Raw genomic sequence first — 6,928 nt, 5'->3', positions numbered from 1 at the left:
AGGGAAAGAATTTGATGAAGATTTCTCACATTCATTTAAACAGAATTAAAAAGTATTCTTACACCTGTTTCTAGGCATTGCTTTCAGCACCAATCCAGGGAGAATGTGCAACTCCTACATGGTCTCCTGGGAGCTCAGGCTCTGATTTGCCATTTGCGGAAGGGCCAAGAAATTCAGTGTAACAGCGCAGAGAGTGGCTTTTTAAACCCACAAAACATTCATTTTCCAATTTGTCAGCTGAAATCAAGGAGCACTGAGAGTGAAGGGTAAAGATACCAACTCATCTTGGCCCCCATGGTGACTGTGGTGAAGTGACTTATGGTAAGAACAGGAAGAAAGCTCAACCTTCCATGAAATCACTGGGAACAAACAATTCTAGTGTTAATAACACCTTTGAAATTTGCAAAAGAGCCTACAAATTTTGAGCGCTACTCCCTAGTTCTTTATCTCTCATTGTACCAGTTTTACCACAATGGCTCTGATTTCTGGCATTTTCAGTTTAGATTTGAATGTAAGCTCATGAAATCTGGCATACGTTTTGTTGTGATCATTCAGTTTTTTCTGTACCTAAAATTCTGTTTTACATACAATAGGGACTTAATGGAGACTTCATTGTAATAATTTTGTGCAATTTTTAAATGTTTTTCTTAGTTCTTAGTCAGGATATGATCAATTTTTCTATAAAAGTATGTCTTAAAGCCTTGCTATATTTTTTACTGTAAGATTAGCATGTCTTGGGACAAATTAATACAATCTTGTGCTTCGTGGGTACCATTTCTACAGCACTTCTTTTCCATACAATGATGAAGCTATTTTTAGTAAAGTAATGAAAAAAGAATGTATAGGATATGGACATGACTTGAAAACTGGCACATTTAATTGATTATAGTAAGAAAAAAGTACAAATGTCTATTTTGTATCTAATAATACATCCTTGATAATTGCTGGTGGTCCAACACACATGATAGGTTGACAATAAAGAACTATTCTTTTTTTTTTTTTTTTTTTTTTTTTTGAGAGGTTTTTGCTATAGGGTGCGTGTGCTCGCCAGACAGACAGAGAGATAGAAAGCGAGAAATCACCCCCTGGGGGGGATGGCCACGCCGCAATCCCTTCTCCATACTCCTCTCGGGATCTTGGGCATGCAAGCACATGCGCCTGGCGTGAGTTTTAAGCCACCGGGTCCAGGACGTGAACGGCAGTCGACTACGTGGGAGTCCAGCAACATAGCCATTACGCTAACTGCTGGTCCCAATAAAGAACTATTCTGAAACATTTAGATTTTAAATATAAAACAAAACAGTATAGATATTTTTTGAGAGTTTTTTGCTATGTGCTATGTGCACACACTGGAGAGACAGAGACAGAAAGCAAGAAATCATCCCTCCAGGGGGATAGCCATGCCACAATTTCTTCTCCTCCATTCTCCTCTCAAGATCTTGGGCACACATACATGTGCACCTGACATGAGTTTTAAGCCACCAGGTCTGAGACTCAAGCAAAATAGGAGTCCTGCACACTTAATTACTACACCACCTGCTGACCCCAGTATAGATTATTTTAAAAATGAAATTTCTGTAAGTCTGATGCCTCAGGTATTAAATAGCATAGGAAACTAGTGCTTTCTTTGATTCTTGGGAAGGATAAGAAAAGGTTAAGAAGTAGATGATCACCCTAATAATACTATTCTAATCATTTGTTTATTACATGTAAAGAAGGTAAACCTTCTGTGGAAATTTTTCAAGTCAAAGTCTTCTGACTTCCAAATGGTTCCTGAAAGACTAGAATGTAATTCACATTTAAACTGGGAAGGTTTGGGCTCTATAATTTATAAAGAGCATTATTTTTCATTTTGATGGAGTTTTCACTTATATTGTATATATCTCCCTTTTTAATATTTTAAATTTGGCGTGTATTTCAAAGTGATTGCTGTTTTGTGATTTACAACCTTGGAGAAAAATAACATAGTAGTCATAACTTTACAGTTTTTTGTGATGCATGAAGATCAGATTTTTTAATGTTGGTTAATGCTTTGCTAATTAAAGTGTGCATGTTAATTAAAGCAGAGGCTAATGTTAATTACCTATATTAATGGAATCTCATGTAGCACCTGCCTGAAGCAATGGGTTCAATTTTCAAAATATCTCAATTAAGGCTGAAACTTTTGATTTGCATCTAGTAGGGTTTCAATTAACTGCATTGAAAGCTTAAATAACACTCTTAGGGGTGCAAAATAGCAGTGATTACATGAAGTACAGTGGAGTTCAGTAGGTTCATTTATAAAAACTTGTCTTTTTTAAGCATAACTGAATTTCTTTCTTGTCTACTGGTCAAAATTTTGCTCATCAGTCAAGACCCAGTGAAAACAATACCTCTTCCATAAAGTATTTTCTAATTTCTATTTTTTTCTCTTTTTTAGAGAGAGAGATTTTTGCTATAGGGCATGTGCGCTCGCTGGAGAGACAGAGACAGAGAGACAGAAAGCGAGAAATCAGCCCTCAGGGGGAATGGCCATGCCGCAATCCCTTTTCCTCCATTGTATTCTCAGAATTTTGGGCATGTACATACATGTACCCGGCATGAGTTCTAAGCTGCCGGGTCTGGGACTCAAACCACAGTTGACTTCATGAAAGTCCAGTGATGTAACCATTACACCCTCTGCTGGTCCTTATATTTTTCAATTCTTAACAAACTATTAGCATCTCGATTTATTGTTCTTCTTTTATATCATTCTGCCTTGTATTATAGTTAGTTGTTATAGTTTGTGTTCCCTCCTAACTATCTGTTCATGTCTCTTTTTAAGGTTTTTGCCATAGGGCACATCCACCAGAGAGAGAGATAGAGAGACATAGTGAGAAGCTAAGTGAGAAATTACCCCCCGCCCCCCAGGGCAGATGGCCATACCACAATACCTTCTCCATTCTCCTACTGGGATTTTAGGCATGCACACACACATGCCTAGCATGATTTTCAAGCCTCTGGGTCTGGGACTCAAACTTCATTTGACCATGTGAGTGTCCAGTGCCTTAACCACTATTCCACCTGCTGACCCATTCATTTCATACAAGGACAAGTACATTGGATAAGATGCTACCATGTTTCATGAGCTGAAGACACTCTTTAAGTGCTGGTAAAACAACTAAATACGTTTACTGATTAAGGTGGAAATGAGTGAACTTTTAGTATATGATGATTTTACTGGTGCTACATTGATTGCTGTTCCAAGTTGCTGTTTAAGACTTCATTGCTTTGTCAAATAAAAAAGTTATTTTTTAAATTAATTTTATGTAAATTTGAGCTGGAAGAGGGAAGAGGGCAATCATTCCAGATAAAATAGTGTTACAAGACCAGAGAACATGTGTTTATGTTAGCAGGGATGATGTTAATATACTCTTTCAGTTCTAAATTTATAATCCAACCATACTGAAAGCAGATCTGGTTTATGGACCATAATCACAAATAGTTTAAATAAACTACTAATTTAAGAGAGCCATAGAAGGCTTCTGTCATTTTGTAAGATAACACGTGAGGTTTTCATATGATAGAGGCCCAAATCTTAAAATAACTGTTTACAAATATAAATATTGGGTCATTGGGAGAGTCATGATGCATTTTTGCATAGGAAAACATGTCTGACTTTCCTGACAACCTAATAGATGGGTCAGCCTGTGACATGATGGTTAAGGTGGCTAGATCCCACATGGCTGATTATATAGTTTAAGTCCCAGACCTAGTGGCATGAAAAACATGCCAAGCCTGTGTGCATGTATGCCTAAAATCCAAAAGGAGAGAGAAGTGGAGGAGAAGGGATTGCAGTATAACCACTTCTTATGGGGTGCTTTCTCACTTTCCCTTTCTCTGTCTCTCTCTGGCAAGTACCTATGCCAAATATACTCTTTGACAAATTAAAAATGATCATATAAATAGACCACTGGGGGCAGCTACATTGTAATTAGTCTATATGTCAATTGTCCTGAACTTTTTGACACCTAGTATAATCGTGGTTTCAGAAAAATACTTTCCATTATCCTGCATAATTGAAGGGAGCAATCATCTCCTCAATAAGTATATACACACATAGATTACATTACTGATTTACACTCCCTAAAATCAGTACTGGTAACAGTTGTGCCTTAGTCTTTATTCAGCTGTAGAGAATATGAAATGAGCATCAGATTTGCATGTCTAGGGTATAACCGGCAAGGTGACAGAAAAGGCACATAACTGCTTACTGCCCTGATATACTATTGGCATGCTGGTTTAAAATAAATAAATAAATAAAGGTTAAAGGGAGCAGTATTGATTGGGCAAGATGTCAGTTGTCCTGATGGCAGGACATATGATAGCCAGAAATGAGGTGTGAATTGTCTGTTAATGAAGACTGATGCAGGTTTAGATGTGATAGTGAGTGTTCACACATTTCATGTCACAATTGGCTCAATATTGGTTAGTTAGTAGGTGGGATAAATGAAACAACTGGTTGGAGAAATGTGACAAATGTGCATATCTGACTTCCCCAGATTTAGGCAATGGGCCAGGTCTTTACAACTTGGAGAGCAAAGTCACCAAAGCATCCATTCCCCATTGTGTCACCATTAAGGTGGCAGATGGCAGAGCATTAGCAGAAAGACATTGAGAACAGCTGGAAAACATCTGGTAGAAAGTGACAACCTAATGGGTATGCTGAGCTATTCCTAATTGTAAGGCAATCACTTAAAAAACCTGGAAAGAAACTTCAATGTTTTGGTTGGTGGGAGGAAGGATTTGGCTAAAGCAATAAATTCTAGTTTGAGGATTTGAGAAAAATCTGAAAAGAAGTCACTCTCGAGCCTGGTGAATAGATTATAGAACGTTAATTTGCTTTCCCCTCTAAGGTCTAAATAAAAACAAACTTGTTAAAGGAGTCTCTGAAGTGAATAAGGACTTAGTATTAATTTTAGGAAGATATTTGACTCATCACCAAATTATGAATAATACTTAAAATATGGAGTTTTAAGGGTACATGGAAAGGTTAGCTATTTGTAGAGAATATGGAAACACTAATTAACCTGGGGTGAGGAAGTGGACACCTCAAGTCACCATTCTTCTTTCTTAATTTACTGTCTTATGATTGTTCTGGAACCATGATGAAATATAAAAAAGACTTTTTGGCTACCTCTGGCTCTATATTTCTGTTTTTTTCTCCCTTAAGTCATTTCTCTTTGACTGTGCCTCATTTCTCACTCTCCCCCTTTCTCACAAGGATCACCTAACTTTTTATAACCTTTCTATCTTTCGAGGCTTACTACAGGGCGTATCATTTCATTTTGGAAACATTATTTCCTACAGAACAGGAACAGAAAGGACAGCATCCCCTAGAGTAGAATTTGGGAAGATAAAGACTTCTTTTGCCTGCTTCCTGACTAGAGCAGATTATCTCACAGGTTACAAATCCTTAGTTGCTCCATGTAGGCTCTGCTGGAATTTGCAAGCCTAGATGTATCTGGAACAAAAGAGATATCTGAGCAGATGCCAGGAAAGCCCTGAATTTACCCTTTATGGTTCTGATCCACTTGACACTGAAAGGATTAAACAAAACAGTCCAAAGCACAACCTTATGGTAGATGTTAGGTCTCATCTTTTCTCATTTGGCTCTCTTTTTAATCATTGGATCAAATATCATTTTACTCCTAATTTTTTTCAACTTTTTTTTTTTTTTTTTTTTTTTTTTTTTTTTCCCCTTTTGCTGCCCCCCCCCCCAACCTATTATAACCTTATGAGATCACTCATATAGGCAGTCCATCGTTAACCAAAATTGCATTATGTGATGCGTGATTTGTAAGGAGATAACCTAGGTTTGCCCTTCAACCTCTATTTGGAAACCATTGGCTTAGGCCATAATCATTCCACTGTTTTTTTTTTTTTTTTTTAACATTTTTTTTTTTTTTTTTTTTTTTTTACCCAGTGGCCGTTCCACTTGTAGATTTCAGGGTCAAAAAAATACAATGGAAACCAAGAGCAGAACAATTCACCACAAGCAGGGCCTGACCTTCTCAGTTTCTAAACATCTATGGTCCAGATGTCTTCTTCAGAAAAAACAGGTTGCTTTGAGTAGATAAAATACAACTACAGAGGGAATAGAGAAGAAGAGGTGGGGTGAGAGAGGTAGGAGAGGAAGGGATGAGCAAATATTGGTAAGTCAGGCTGGGACTTACATGAAAGCCTTGGAGAGGCAGTTCAGAGAAATGGTACAAATGGGAAGAAAAGAGGTCAGAGGGGTATAGGTATAGTATGCAGAAAGGAATAGAAGGAAGAAAAAATGCAGGTAAGTCAGCTTGTACTGCAACCCTAATCCTAAATTTCTAAGTTACCATGGGACTCCCTAGAGGCCCCCTATATGAATAAATCATAATAATGAAAATAAGCCTTATTACTAATTGGAAATCAACCATCAGAATTGATGAGAAAACGATCCTCACAGTGAATCTTTGTTGTTTAACACATTCTGGACATATGAAGGGAGTGCACAAGAGATGACTGGGTAGTGAGCGGTAACAGGGCAAGGAACACACAGTGGTGATGCACAGTTATCCAAGGTGCAGAATTAGTGTCATTCCTAGAGGTAAGAGGACCAGAATTGTGATGGAATTCAAGATTTACAGGACAAGTTACATTGGGTCTTGCAGAAAGTGACTGATAGACATACCTTTCACAGTAGACTTGATATCCTAACCCAGCTGTTCTAGTTGTCTGTGTCTGTTGTCTGTTGGACTCTGGCTATAGATCGGAAATCATGAATTCAGGATTACTGGTTAAAGAGGATGCTTGGAATAGTTAATGAAAGCAGCACTGGATTTAGAGCCAGAACCCCCCACTTCTTCCTCTCATTAGCTATGTGACTTTGGACAAACTAATTTATTTGATCTCTGGCTTCTGCATCTGTTCAGCA

General features: G+C 37.7%; 1 protein-coding gene across 1 annotated transcript in view; it reads left to right on the top strand.

Annotated features, from left to right (window-relative positions):
- AKAP6 (A-kinase anchoring protein 6) overlaps positions 1-6,928 on the top strand; it is a 400,528-nt gene that overhangs the window by 214,517 nt on the left and 179,083 nt on the right. The window lies entirely within an intron of this gene.

Source organism: Tupaia chinensis, unplaced genomic scaffold (assembly GCF_000334495.1).
Source record: "Tupaia chinensis unplaced genomic scaffold, TupChi_1.0 Scaffold000350_1, whole genome shotgun sequence".
Lineage (NCBI taxonomy): Eukaryota > Metazoa > Chordata > Mammalia > Scandentia > Tupaiidae > Tupaia > Tupaia belangeri.
The sequence above is the reverse complement of the archived record's forward strand: the minus strand, read 5'-3'. Positions and strand labels throughout refer to the sequence as shown.